A 14,777-nucleotide genomic window follows, 5' to 3' on the forward strand; every position below is an offset into this window, starting at 1 on the left:
ATTGTGATGTAGAAAAAGAATCCTGTCAATAGATTTTTATCTGTAGAGAAAATGGCATTTTGCTTGCAAGGTAATATTAGGATGCTACATGCCTACAACTGCCAATGCACTTGTTAGCATTCAATGGAATCATAGTAATAAAACTGGAATTTAAATATGGACTTTTAAAGGGAAATTGGAACTGTTTGGAAAAAAGCCCCATGTCTGTAGCTAGATAATCCCCTAGAAAAATCGCTACTGTAAGTTTAGAGCAATAAAATATTGTATAGAAACAGATTGAAAATTAAACTAATTTGAGGTTTCTTACAGTGGTTGGCTCAAAGTAGAAATTAGTGGAAGGAATAGCATAAAATGGGCCAGCAGGGATGTCTTTTATTCCCTGGTGGAGTGCCACATCTTGCTCCTGAAATGGTCAAACTGAATCAATGACTGTCCTGAGTGAATGGTCCATGATTATCAAGAAAGGCTCTTCTGTCTGGACAGAACAGTCTGGTAGGCTGCCCTTCTTTCTGGTAGATTTTTGGCATTTTCTGCAGAAACTTAGAAGCTTGATCTTTGGTGAAATGTGGTTTGAATTTATAGATATGCTGTAGGTGGGTGGATAGGTGAATCCTTACACTGAACCTGAGCACAGGCCAGTGAGATCTCATGCTGGTTTTAGGATAGAAAATTATAGGAATTTCACAGGTTATGGCACCTTTTTTTATCAACTGCTCTACAGCTCTTAGGGGCCAGCAGCCTGAAGTGAGCCTGTGATGGATTTCTGGTGAAGATAGGTGGAGGAAGGACTGAAATTCATCTTCCCTGCCATAACTCAGGCAGATGGCATCACACAGGGTCCATCCAAGATTGCAGTGATCCCTTCTGGAGACTGTATAATCTATATTTGAGGTGTTCCTAGAGCTCTGCTTGCCTGTGCCCGATGCATTTGTCTGTGGAACTCAAGTCACAAAGATTTCCAGTGAGCTGAAACAGGCAAACCAGTAAGTGTGAGGACATCTGAGAACCTCAAACAGCAGGAGCAAAGCTGCAGGGGTGGCAGAGGAAGTGTGAAGGTTACAGCCACAATGTGGAAGCTCCTCAGGATGAGTTGACATGGATAAGTTGTGTTACCGGAGCCAATAAGTCATGTGAACACAACCAATTCCACCCTGAATAATACAGGCCTGACAAAGGGCCGTGGTTGTTCATTCAGTGTAAAGGTTCTAATGAGCATTTTGTGTATCAATATTCTTGGAAAACACCCAGAACAGTCTTGTCAAAGTGGAAATGGTATTTTATCTTTGGAATTAGGGTTAGAGAATTTCATTTCCATGAATATTCAGCACTTTTCTCACCCTGGCTCTGCTCATTGATCATGCATGTAAAACATCAGTGGCATGCTGGGTACTGAATTAAATTCAGTCCTTGCCATTTGCAATTCTACTCACTTTGGAGGTCACTGAACGTGGCAAGGCTGCCTTTTAGTTTTAAAAGCCGTGTAAACATCTCCCTAGCCTGCTGCTACCTCTCAGCCCAGGGAGCACCGCTGGATGTCTGCTAGGAACCAAGTGCAGGCCACAGCAAATTAACTGGCTTTGAAAAAACCCTCTGTAAATCCTTTGAACCTGATGTGCCAGGTTTGAATCCTTTGAAACTTGATGTGCCAGTTGGATTAGCAATAGAAAACTGCAATATAAACTATCCGTGGGGCTGCCACAAGGACCAGGAGTCAAGGAATAACAGGGCTTTCCTAACCATGGCTCTTTACTTTCCTGTTATTCTTGCATCCAGATTTACTTCAACAATGTTTTTCTTTTTCCCTTTCAAGCCCAGTTCTTCTTGTCTTTGAAGTTAACCACACAATGCACAAAAACATTTCCTGGAGATGATTTTTTAGACTTTGAATGTATTAAAGTCAATTATGATTTTTATAAATATAAACTGCTATTAATATGTAGTTATATACATATCTGAAATGTTGGGCCACACATGACATTGAAAAATAACAAAAGATTCAATTACAACTATGAAATTGAAATCTATGATGTTAAATATACTCATAAGTGTCCTATGCTGGGTATACCTTTGCCTAAAGATGTATTCCCTCCCTGGTTTTTTTGGTTATTTATTTGGATTTTTATGGGGGAAAAGTGACAATAACAGCCAAACCCTTACAATGTTTCTTAAAGATTCAGTAAATGTAATAAATTGCCTATACTTCCATATTTGTATGACACCGCATTTCCTCTGAACAGCGTCAGTCTTGGTGTCAACCACAAAAATCCCTATTTTCTAAGTAAAATGTTCCATTGAAGCTGAATAGAACACCATAAAATTAATTGGCGATCTTCCTGGGGGGAAAAACCTACAGCCCCAATGATCCAGACAAATCATCCATGCAAGTGCTGCAGTTTCAAATTGTGTCAATATTTGTCCTGGTCACAACAAGGTAAGGAATAATTACAGATAAAATGTTGGAAAGCAAAATTCCATAGGCATGTGGAAATAGGCATAGACAATACATTTTGTGTGTTACCAAATGTGCATTTAATTGACAGCACAAGGTAATACAGGTGTGGAATGATGTTTCTTAGAGGACTTCAGCTTCCTCTGAATATTTTAGAATATATTTCCACCACTATATTTTACAGAACTATTATTTCTTCTTCCCAGACCAAATATAAAATTAACCTCCTTGTTGCTCGCACCCCAAATCCCACAGCTGGTGAAAGATCTGCTTTGTTTTAATCAGATTTAAATCTTCCTGAGGTCAAAGAGGGACTCTCAAGTGCTCAAAACTAAGCAGGAGTTAAGTGTTTTGTTGGAGTGAGTCAGAAGGAGCTGCACTTTGCTGGATCATAGCCTTACTGATTCATGGTGGGATTAGCTGGCTGATTACAAGTAGCTCTTTGTGTTTTATTAAGTTACCATCCAGGGAAAATGTTGCAGAAGCTTTCCAAAAAGAGCTTTGAGTATTCCTCTCTACAGATTTATTATTTTCTTCTTATTTTAATTTTTTATATCATCCTGATGTTTATCCATTCCTTCCATGCAGGTTCTTATTGTGCTCTTTGCCCTTTGTGTGTGTTTACTGTTGCCTGTCTCCCTTTATGCATCCTAGAAAGTTAAATAGTAAAAGAGGATAAACAAGCAGGAATTATGCGATAATTGAACCTGTAATGTCAGTGTTATGATGCAAGTAATGCAGCTCAAGGTCTCTTATCCTTCAGTAGCTAGACTGTAATTGCCTGATGATAATCATGATAACTGCACTCCCTGGAGTTACTTTACTGCTGTGGAGAGATATCTTCTGGATCTCTTGCACGATCATGATGAAAACCCCCACATTCAATTATTCCGCTGAAAGTTGAATGATGATGATGCATGTTCCCTGACACGGTGATTTACACAAATAGAGGTTTTATTCTACAAGGAGGGATAATATTTTAGAGTAGAAGTAATTAAATCCAATGTGGAAAGTTCATTCAGTGCTGAATGCAGAGTGTGCTTGTTTGCAGAGCAAGCATTTTATTACCTGCGTGTTACCCACATTACACCCCCAGCAAGTGGGGATGTAGCAATGACTGATTACATCAAGAGGCTATTTTTGAAAAATATGGCTGTGAGGAATAATCAGTTCAGGTCTGGCATGAGGGATGAAGGGAGATTACATGCTTTTAATTGTTTTGGCAAGTTTGTGTCATTGTGTGAATGATGGTGCCTTGTTACCCAGCACAGCTACAGCCAGGCTACAGCTTGCCCACACAGCCCGAGGGGGGCTGCATTTTTCCATCACAACCTGGTTATTTAGACCACCTAAGCCAGGGACACCTATTGGTGTGTTCTGAGTATTAGTTTACTATGAAAAAGAACATTTTTTTGTGATGGATATCATGGCAGGTTGTGGACATTAATATTTGGTTTCCTATGCAAATTATCAGAAACATCTAAATCTTGGAAATGGGCAGAAATATGCCAAAGTGCTTTTTATTGTTTCCTTGGGAGGTAAGGAATGCTGAAATACAGAGGGTGGAATGTCTAGGTGTCCTTTGCAGGAGAATGAGACTTTTGTAGCCCTTGAAGAGCTTTTACTGTAACATTTGGTGTGTCCTTCGGGGTGATGGCAATGACTGAAGGCCATGGAGGTGATCCAAGGGCTGCAGCACCTGTGCTCTATGGAGAGGGGCTGAGACAGCTGGGGCTGCTCTGTCTGGGAAAACCTTAAAGCACCTTCCAGTGCTTAAGGGGACTACCTGAGAGCTGAAGAGAGGCTTTGGACCAGAGTCTGGAGTGACAGGACAAGAGGGAGCAGATTCAAACTGATGATGGCAGGTTTAGATTGGATATTGCGAGGAAATCCTTCCCTGTGAGGGTGATGCTCTGCTACAGGTTACCCAGAAAAGCTGTGGCTGCCCCATCCCTGGAAGTGTCCAAGGCCAGGTTGGACAAGGCTTAGAGCAATCTTGGGTAGTGGAAGGTGTCCCTGCTGGAACAGTATCCCTAGATGATATTTAAGATCCCTTCCACTCTGTGATTCCATTATTTTTTAGTGGTAGATAGTGGATTAGTGAAGAATGCACACTCAAAGCTCTTTGGGAAGTCCTTGTCTTCTCTGCAGATGGTGATGGTTACAAGGACAACTGGGCAGTTGTGGATCCCTTCTTTGGAAGTCTAAGGCAGCCTCAAAGATTTTTTAGACCACGTATTTCTTACTCCATTTCTATAACGGAAAATGCATTTTTAAGGCATGACAACAAGTATGTCCTACAGCTGGATTTGAAAAATAACTCCTGCAAATCACCCTGTTTTCTCTATCCCTTTGTTCCTTTTTAAAAACCATTCATATAGAACCATGCAAATTATTTTAAATAGACCCCAGGCTGATGCCACTGTTTTAAATGTGCAGCAACACCGTGGAAGATGTCAGCATGCTGATTAATTTATTTGCAACACAAAATCAGCATTTCTCATATTTTCTCCATTTTTGTTTTTTAATGGAAAGATTGAATCCATAAGAGAGCAGCAGACCTTGCATTCTGCTCAAGGATCCATGTCCCCCTCCTGTGTGGGGAGCACTGGGAGGATGAGGGATACACTAATAATATTTTTCTACCGCAACCACCTCCATTTTCTTCTTCAGATGCTTTGTTTCCTGCACTAATATTCCAGTTCTCTCGACATAATGAATGAGCTTAGGGACTTGCAGGAGTTTCAGTACCATTTGTTTTTTATCCTAAAGGAAAATACAAACCCCTCTGTCAGATAGAACTCTGCATAAAAATAAGTGCTTTCTTTAAGACAGAATTTGAAGGTGACCTACAGTAATAACGGGCACAAACTTTTTTAAACATGAAAGCATTCCTCCCTAGGTTTTATTTGTTCTAGATAACATTTCCTCTGATGATTTAGGGACTGTGTAGTATTCAAAGCATACACATTTAAATGGTAATAGATAATTGAGTGTCTTAATGGACTGTCTTCTAGCTATCAAATATTGTTTACTGGTTTGCTTGGTGGGAAAATGCAATTGAACTTGGATAGAAATAGATTTCTCCATTTGACTTCTAAAATCTGAGAATGAAAGCAAGTGCTTTTCCAAATCAAAAGCTGTTAAAATCTTTTCTCCAGTCAAAAAAGATGTTTACACTTACACCTTACTAAAGAAAAGCTTGAAAAGAATAATGTAAAAAGAGAGCAGAATCAAGAGTTTCTATTTAAAAGGTAAGAAGTTTGTGTGCTTCTCCTGTTTGTTACATTTTTTTCTTCTATTTCTTAATTCCATGTTGTCAACAACAATTTTTATTTAAAATTTGGCTGTAAATTTCTTTCTGTAGCTTTACCTCTCTATGAGAAAGAACATGTATTTTAATATGACTCGGTGCTATTGATCAATATTTGTGCCATTAACCAAGCAGTTTTTAACAACCTGTCTGTTCCAATACTGAACTAAAATATTTCTTTCTCCTTTCTATAAATTGCTCCTTTGCATCTCTGGTTTATTGAGAGAATAAGTTACTGTATTTCTTCAGTGATAAAAGCCAGCCTCCCACAGCTGGAAATCTTTGGGGAGTCAATAGCAGTTGGGGCCTGGAAAAGTGACAAAAATGCCCCGAGCAAAGACAAGAAAGGAAGATATTATTCTCCTTCCTATCCAGAGATGTCACAGTTGGATTAGGAGCTGCCTGGTCCCTTGAATTGGAATTTTCCCCCAGTTTCCATAAAGGTGGAACCGAGGCCAACAGAGGCACAAAGCTCTTAACAAGCTAATTAATATTCACAAAAGTGAGTCAGGAACTGGAAAGATGAACTAATGAGAAATGATTAAGAGTTAAATATGCATGGCATGGCTTAACAACTACTAAAGCAAAGGACACAGTAGTTGCCTGCAAGTACAGAATGTAAATAGAAGGGGCAGAGGAGTTACTGAGGTTGGTTCTGGAACTAATGAAATAATATGCAGTAAAGTTGTTGTCTTTTTGCTTATTAAACTTTCCCTTAAGCTCTAATGCAATAGGACTTACTGGAAAGAAATGTGAGAAGGAAATTTCAGAATAATACGATTGAGAAAAATATCAGATTTTAATGTCACTTTCTGCATCTGAAATAATTAAGAAATGCAGGAAGGGAGATTTAGGGAGTTAGAGGGGTGTCAGTCTCACTCCAGTGCCTGAGGAAAGCACAGAGCAAGGGATCCTAAAGGGATCTGAACAGACTGGAAAGACTGGCCAGTGGAAACTCACAGTGCCAGCCTGAAGTTCAGCACCCGGGGATGGGGATCCCTCTCCTGGTGGTGGCACTGGGGCAGCTGAAACCACAATGCTGTGTCTCATTTTAGGAAGTATATAAAAAGGAGGATTTTCTGTGGGGGGCTGCTGGAGAAGAAAGGGACATTCTGTATGTCATTGGACATACAGTATAAAAATTGGCACAGTGAGCAGGGTTAAATACCAGCACAGGAGCCCACAGGGGCTGTGGGGATTTTCTAAACTCGAGTGGATGCATTTCTGGGCACACTGACCTCCCTAGGAATCTGGCCTGCTTCTAGCAGGAGAAGCTCCAGCCTGCATTTTGCTGTGATTTTTGCAGTGGCCCAAGGATCTGGTTGCTATTGAAGGAGGAAGTTCAGAGAAGCAGGGTGAGCGGGGAGAGAGGGAACAATCTAATGGATTGGTTGTGTACAAAGAGAATTTCTGAGTGGAGTTGAGGTTGTGGTTAAAGACTGCACATATTGTAGCCCAAGAGAGGTTTGAGGTACTCCATGAAAGCTAGCGCCTGACATCATAAGGTGCCTTTCCTCATGATGATGCCTTTCCATCCCCTTTCCTCATAAGGACATCCCTAAGTTGTGATGTCCTCATGAGGAAACCAGGACCTCAGCTGGGCATTGGAGCACCTTGTGATCTGATCCCACAGTGCCCTCAGAAGCCATTCATGAGAGGTTTTGTGTTGGTAATTGCTTTCTGTATTGTTTTAACCAGATTAAAAATGCAGGTCTATTGCAATATTTGTTTTATATTTATTGTTCTAGTTTAGTTGACAAATTGATGCTACTATAAAGCCAATGTTCTGTTAAATCTGGTTTGCTTGAAACAATACAGGTGAGACAGCAGAATAATTGAAGTGTGCTGCCTATTATGCTGTTTAAAGTGATTCACCTGCCTTTGCACACATTCAGCAAGATTTACCTTAATCATATAATATAATAGAAGATTTCAGAACAACCTGCAGCTCTAAAATGCTGTAAGTCTCTTTGGCAAGTCAAGCAAACAAAGTGCAGGCTCACAGAGTGACAGGGCATGTGCTTCCCCAGCCTGGAAAATGCAGCTCTGGAGCCAGGTTTGGTGGGATGATGGCACAGCTGGGGCCTGGTGAGGTTCAGAGGTGTAAGGTGAGCCCTGAAATGGGGTTTCTGAAAGCATTTGGAAAATATACCAACTTAGAGGCATAATTAGAACTTTACTGAAAAATCCTGATTCAGGTTTGCTGGCACAGTAACATCTATCTTGTCTAGAATTTTATTTCAAAATTGAGCTCTATACCCCAAATAGCTTTACTTGTGAGAATGTGAAGGAAACACAGGGTGAAAAATTGAAGATTTCAGTCCAGCCATAGATTGAATATTGTTGATTTATATTGGCAGTAGTGATTTCTGTGCTCAGAAGTTCAAGAGTTCCTTTAAATCTGTATCTTGCAGTAACAATATCAGGTCAGAAAGCATCAACCTCATCTAGGATAAAAAAACACTCCCTGCCTTTCTTACAAGAAATAGTATTATTGCAAACCTGAGGTATGGAAAAAACCCATTATTGCCTCCAAGGGGGTATGCCATCTTAATAAGACTTATCTTCAAGACAAGAAGAAATGTACTTTTTAAATCCCACATGCATTATAAACCACCACTTAAAAAACCTTTGTTCTAAAGTGCTGGCAATTTTACCTGGGGCAGACATTTTACTGCATATAAAAGGTCTCCACAGGATACTAGTAAATCTAAGGTGAATGATAAAGACCTATGGATTCAATGAAATTTAGAGTTTTTGTTTTTCCAAGTTTGTTGGTTTTATTCTTTTTTAAAAAAAGGAACTTCCATCCCACCAATATTATCTCAATTTATATTTAGTATCACATTTTATGGGAGAAATTGCTGGTGAAACAAATAAATTGATGCCTCTTCAAGAAACATCATTAGAAAACATAGCACTGTGGCAATTAAAGCAAATAGATATTTGAAGTAAACTAACAACATAACCAGCAATCTATCTGGGTCATGAGCCAGAAAAAGCCATCTGGCATTCCCAGGGATAGCATGAACAAGAGCTGCCACTTTTTATTGTTACTGATAGGGTCCGGTAACTACTGGGTTGTTCCACCTGAATGCAAAATTGCAGAATTTCTGGGTAACACTTCTGGACACTTGAACTTTCCAGTTAGAATCTGTCTAATTTGCTCCAAAGACCTGCAAATTGAAATTCTGCAACCAAAATGCTTATTTGAGATGAAAAACCCCAATCAAATAAGGGATTGTTTGTGCACAAATAGATCTAATTCCTGGGGGGTCTGACTGACTGTCAGACCTGGAGCTCTGCAGCAGCACCACAGGTTTAACCATGGATTCATGGAATGGTTTGGGTTGGAAGAAACCTTAAAGACCATCTTGTTCCAGCTCATTTTCCACATTTCACTGGACCCCATCCAGCCTTGGGCACTTCCAGAAATGGGGCACCCTGTGCCAGGGCCTCACTGCCCACACAGGGAACAATTTCTCCCTGATATCCAACCTGACCCTGCCCTCTGTCAGCTTGGAGCCATTGCCCCTTGTCCTGTCACTCCAGATCCCTGTAAAAAACCAAACTCAAATCCTCTGGGAAACAGTCATGAGATGACAGGCTGAGCACAAGGGGGTTTTCATTGCAGCCATGAGAAATTCAGCCCTGGAAGAGTTTGCAAGCTGCATCCCACATCTCCAGCAATCTGGATTTTAAAGAGCACAAAGCTTGAGGGAGAGGATTTTTTTGTGAACTTGTGGACAGGTTAAGATAATGTTTGGAAAATTAAATTTTGATTCTTCTTTAACTGGGTCAAAAACTCATGTTAGGAGGACATTAATTTTGTTTTTTACTAGAATTTTATGTGCAATTGCAAATACTAAATGTTTTCCTAGTGAAAACAAGGCCTAACTCCTAAATTACAATTAACATTGCGCAGGTCACTCTTTAAAACATTAGAAATATTCTTGTAATTTTGTTATGGTTGAGAGCTTTCTGTGTAGTAACTGGAAGACCCATTTTTCATAGCAGTGTTAAAAAAGAAGAAAATGGTGTCAGGAGGTTTCCTATTCTTCCTTAGCAGTCATTTTCCTGGCATGTATTTGGATGTCTCTCAGCCTTTTATACCTGGGAGCAAAGGTTATGATAATGGCTCTAAATGTGTAATCTTGTGCAATAAAACTCCTGCCATTAATGCAAGGTTAAGTACCTGATTTTTAAACCTATGAAGGTCAGTAAGGAAAGGGGATAAAATTACCAATGCAATTTAGCTTGGGAGCTTAATGTATTAGACAGAGTTTACAACTGCACACTGCAGTGGAGGAACATCTGTCACAATAGAATGGAAAACATGTTTATGATGACTTAACTGCTTCTCTGGCTGATCAGGAAGCACAGAAATCAATGGCAAGCTGAGGCAGGACCACAGGACAGGGGAGCTGCAGTTCCTGGGGTCAGGGAATCATCAAGCCTGCCCCCTCACCACTCCCCTACCCAGGAGCAGGAGTTTATAGGGCTCCACTGCACAATGGGATATGGGGCTGGGCACTGCTCAATTATAAATATAATTATCAATTATATTCCCTGTGAGGGCAGTGAGGCCCTGGACAGAGAAGAAAAAGGCCTCTTCCATCAAAGATTTTAACTTCAGGCTTCAGTGTCTTCTGGTGGGATTCCTTGCACCATCCTGGGCAAAAGTCTGAAATAGCAATTGGAGAATGGTTACACAATACAGACCAGTTATTTGGGGAAGGTAACAGGCTGCCTCATCCAATTTTTTTACAGAATCTATAAAAACAGCAGGAAGAAAATTGCCTCCTTTTAACTTTCCTCCCTGTTTTTTCGACCTTTATGGAGCCTGGTTATATCCCTTTGTCTCAGAATCCTCCCTGATAATTTAGCCATACTGAATTTAATGTATTTTTAAACTTGATCTTGGACAAGAGCCTGATAGTCTTTAATTATGGGATACATTTTCCTTGTTATTGGCTGCAAATGTTATGCCAAAATGCCATACAAGAGTTTCCAAAAAGTTTTATAGTTCCTTTGCTTGCAGTGTGTCCTGCTGCAGCAGTATTTAAAAACAGAGAACTAGGTGAAACTCTCCCAAAGGATTCAGTGCAGTGATTTCAGTTTGCTTTAATTAAGTTTCCTTCTTCCTCCCTTGAAGCTGAGGCTCCTCTGAGGCTTGGCACATGCTTTGGAAACAGTCACCACAATTCTCATCAGCCCAGTGAAAACTGCAGCAAGGCTCAAATTGCAGCTGAGCTTTCAGAAACTCAGGACTCCTCTCTGATGGGTGCCACTTGTTTGAAATGAGTCAAAATTCAGCATAAATTTAGCCTCAATCAGACCTGAGTTTTTGTTCCATGGACCTAATAGCCCTTAAAAAAGCATGGGTAATGATGTGCTAATTTGATGTTTATCAATTGGATGTGAGATTTTGAGGAAGCTCACCCAAGGATGCAGTTTAGCAGAGGAGAGAAGCTGCAATTAAATAGAAATAATTACCTGTCCCTCGGGTGATCTTTGCAACTGCTGCATTTCCTTTTTTTTTATTCCTCCTCTTTCTTTTCATCCTGTCATTACCAGAAACAACTTGTCCTCACCCATCTCCTTGCTCAGCCTCTTTCACACCCCTGGTTTGGTGTGTTCACCTCCTCCATCCTTACCAGGGCAAATGATGGCCAGGTGGGCTGAAGCAGAAAGGGAGAATCTCTCCTCTCCTGGGTTCTTGCGCACATCATATCCATGCCATGCCATCCTTGTGCCAATTGCCTCGTGGCAGCTCACATATTGGTAAACAATCATTTGGACAACCTCAAAAAATTATCCCAGGCTACAGATGTTATTGGTTGTGCTGGATGATTATCAAAAACAACAGGGAGGAGAATTGTTGCTAGAGTGGATTATTATGTGCCAAGAATGAATTTCTACTCATGGCATAACTCAATTTAAGTTCAAAATCAAGACTGTGCTACTTTTGTGGTCCAAGGGCACAGAGGCTCACAGGGATCCATCAACCTCCATTGGTGAGGTTGATGGATCACCAATGGGATGGTGAAGAAGGAAATTGAGGATTACAGGGAATCCCACGTGTTCCCTGCTGATCCTCACAGGTGTGTGGTGCTTCTGGCAGCAGCAGGTAATGGTGAGACATGCCTGAGGATTGGTGGGACCTTAGGGATTTATTCCCCACAATCCTTTCCATGAGCTTATCCTTCTAAAGGGAAGATTTTCAAAAGAAAGAGCGCTCTTTATAAGTCCTAATAATGGAAGCTACTGAAGTATAGAACATTTTAATGCCTTTGCTAAAGGTCTATGGTAAATTTGTGGCAGATTTGAGTCCTAAACACAGTCTCACACAGATTTAAGAGTCTTTCTGACTCAGTTCTGTCTGGCAGCCTCTTTCAAAAGCTATGAACTGCTAACTCATTCCTACAATGTGTTCTGCTCCTTCCTGTGGTAAACAAAGCCTTACCATATATATTTGGAAGTTGAAGAATGGATGATAATCGCCAAATAGCAAAAAAAAAAAAAACCCTGGAGAACAACTTAAATGTCAATAAGCTGATCACTTTCTGACCCTGGGTGCAAGCAAGATATTGTCAGAAGGTTATTAATGCATAAAATTCTCTTCTGGAAGGGCAAGTACATGACTGTGTTCCCCTCAAGAGTATTTTTCAATAGGTTCCTTCAACTGAGCCTTGAGCCAGATCTCTCAAAGATAAATATTCAGCTACATGGAGTTTTACTTAGCTGTTGCATAAGTAGGCTGAAAAGATATTACTGGTAAAACTAGTGATGGCAGTAAGAAGGAAATTAGTGTAATAACTGAGAAGAGATGATAGTTTATGGAAAATCTGTTTATAACCTCAAGGGGCTTGTTCATAATTGTTACTGCTTTCCCCAGAATGGCTGGAGAATATCTCATAGCCTACATTTTTTTAAAGTGCAGTAACCAGTGTGTATTTTCATGGTCTATCTGTAGGAGCCTTAAGATTCATAATAAAATAAACCAACCTTACTAAAGTTTAGTTATACTTGTTTGTTTATTTTAAGGTCAGAACATTTATATTAAAATACAGGTATAAGTAGGACAGCATCTTATAACTATGATGTATGGTAATGATGGACATTTCAGAATGCTTTTAGCACATTTCTGCCTGAACTGTTTGTCATAAGCCTGTACCTGTGTTTAATGTGTGTCTGTTCTGTGTGTTCAACACATAGTTTGAGAATTGAGTGATAGATATTTAAGTCCATTATGGTAATGGACAGAGAGCTTCAGAAAGGGTGAAATTGAACATTATGCATTTTATTGGAGCTTGGTGAAGTTGCAGCCTTCAATTTGCTCCAAACCAGTGGAGCTAAACCAATGTTCACAAAGATGGGAAATGTTAGAGAAATAAACCTATAGCTTTTTTTCTGTCTTAGAGGTTAAAATTCTCTAATGCTTTGGGATAAGAGTAAGCTTTATTACATATATTTTTGTGATATTTCAGACTGTTGCTGCATGATACTGTTATATTTTAGCATTGATGCTCTATGTCAAGTTCCAGGTGGAAATGTTCTGGAGGATTAGTGAATTTTATATGTCAGTGGAGTCTTCTCTTCCTGTTAATAGGTTGTATTAGACATAAAACCACACTAAGCTACAATGAACTCAAGGTTTATTGATACCTCTTTTATTCAGCTCAGGTAGAGAGCAAGCTTAGCACTTAGAGAAATTAAAGGATGTGTGAACTCATTATCTATGTAAATGTCATCTGAAGTAGAATTAAAAGTGTCTTTTATCAATTTGAAACAGAGTAGAATTAAAAGAAGAAAAAAATAATACTTTTTGGTAAGCTACCACCTGAAATATTATTTATTTAAAACTCCTTAAATTCTTGCTTTTAAACTTAAAAGAAGTAGTTTGTTACAGATCACCTTTGCATTTATTAATGATAACAATAGTGGAATAGATTGTTCAGCCTATGACAAGTGATTTAGAAATAAAAGGAGGTATTTCAATATGAATATAATCAGTAAATTGAACAAGTGTTCATTATTGGGACATGCATATCCTCTGAGATGAACACTGAATGCTGTTCTACCATGGAAACAATGACAATAGTATTTACCTTCAAAATAATCTTCTACTTTTTAAATAATATTATTGTCCAACTACTAGAAAATACTTAGATTTTAACCAGCATAGCTCTAGAACTTAAATTTGATAAGTTTTCTATGTTTGACTGTTTTCTTTCACATAACAGAAGATCAGTTAATGAAAATGATGTACTAAACTGGTAAAAGGCCACCTCACTCTTAAAGCTTTTCTTGCTTGTAAAATTGACTTTATTTTTAAGGGGAAAACCCTCTATCAAATATCCCAGCTAATTGGAAAACTGCACTTGTGATTTAATGGCACAGAAAGCAGTCAAGACAGCTGAAGGTCTCTAGGGGATGGTAAAAGGTAACAAGTCTTCCTTGTGTGGAGCCATGGCTGCACTTAAAATTCAAAAGATTAGTGGATAACACTTTATTATTCCAGCCTGATTATCATAACTCTCTATTTTATTTATATATTTCTAAGTGATGCCTGAAGGCACTGAAGTTTGTAATATTCCTCACCTCTTCCTTATTTGCTTTATCTCCTTTTCACCCTCATCCCCCACTGTCTCCAGCAGAGGTTATTTCCACAATCTTTTCTCATCCTGCTGATAGAGTTAGTGCCAGTTTCTTTAGTTATCAGTATTTAATCAGGGAAGGTGCCTGAGTTAAAAGAAGGAAATCTGCTCTGTGCTGAGAGGGGAGAAATGTCAGATTTGTGGCACTGTGTGCAATCTGGGTCTGACCCCTGGATGGAGCAGGACCCTACAGAAAAGTGTCCTTGCAATTAAAGCCCATATCACTCCATTTATGAGGGCTTTGTCAGGGTTTACAGGATAAATATCAGTCTGGCATTATCTGACAACGACAGCCTGACACAGAAATTTTAGAAGATAAATTGCCTGGTTTAAGGAGAAGGGCCAGCCTTTGAGC

The sequence above is a fragment of the Melozone crissalis genome, unplaced genomic scaffold (assembly GCF_028551555.1).
Source record: "Melozone crissalis strain CALT ecotype California unplaced genomic scaffold, PUWL_Pcris_2 ptg000023l_1, whole genome shotgun sequence".
NCBI lineage: Eukaryota > Metazoa > Chordata > Aves > Passeriformes > Passerellidae > Melozone > Melozone crissalis.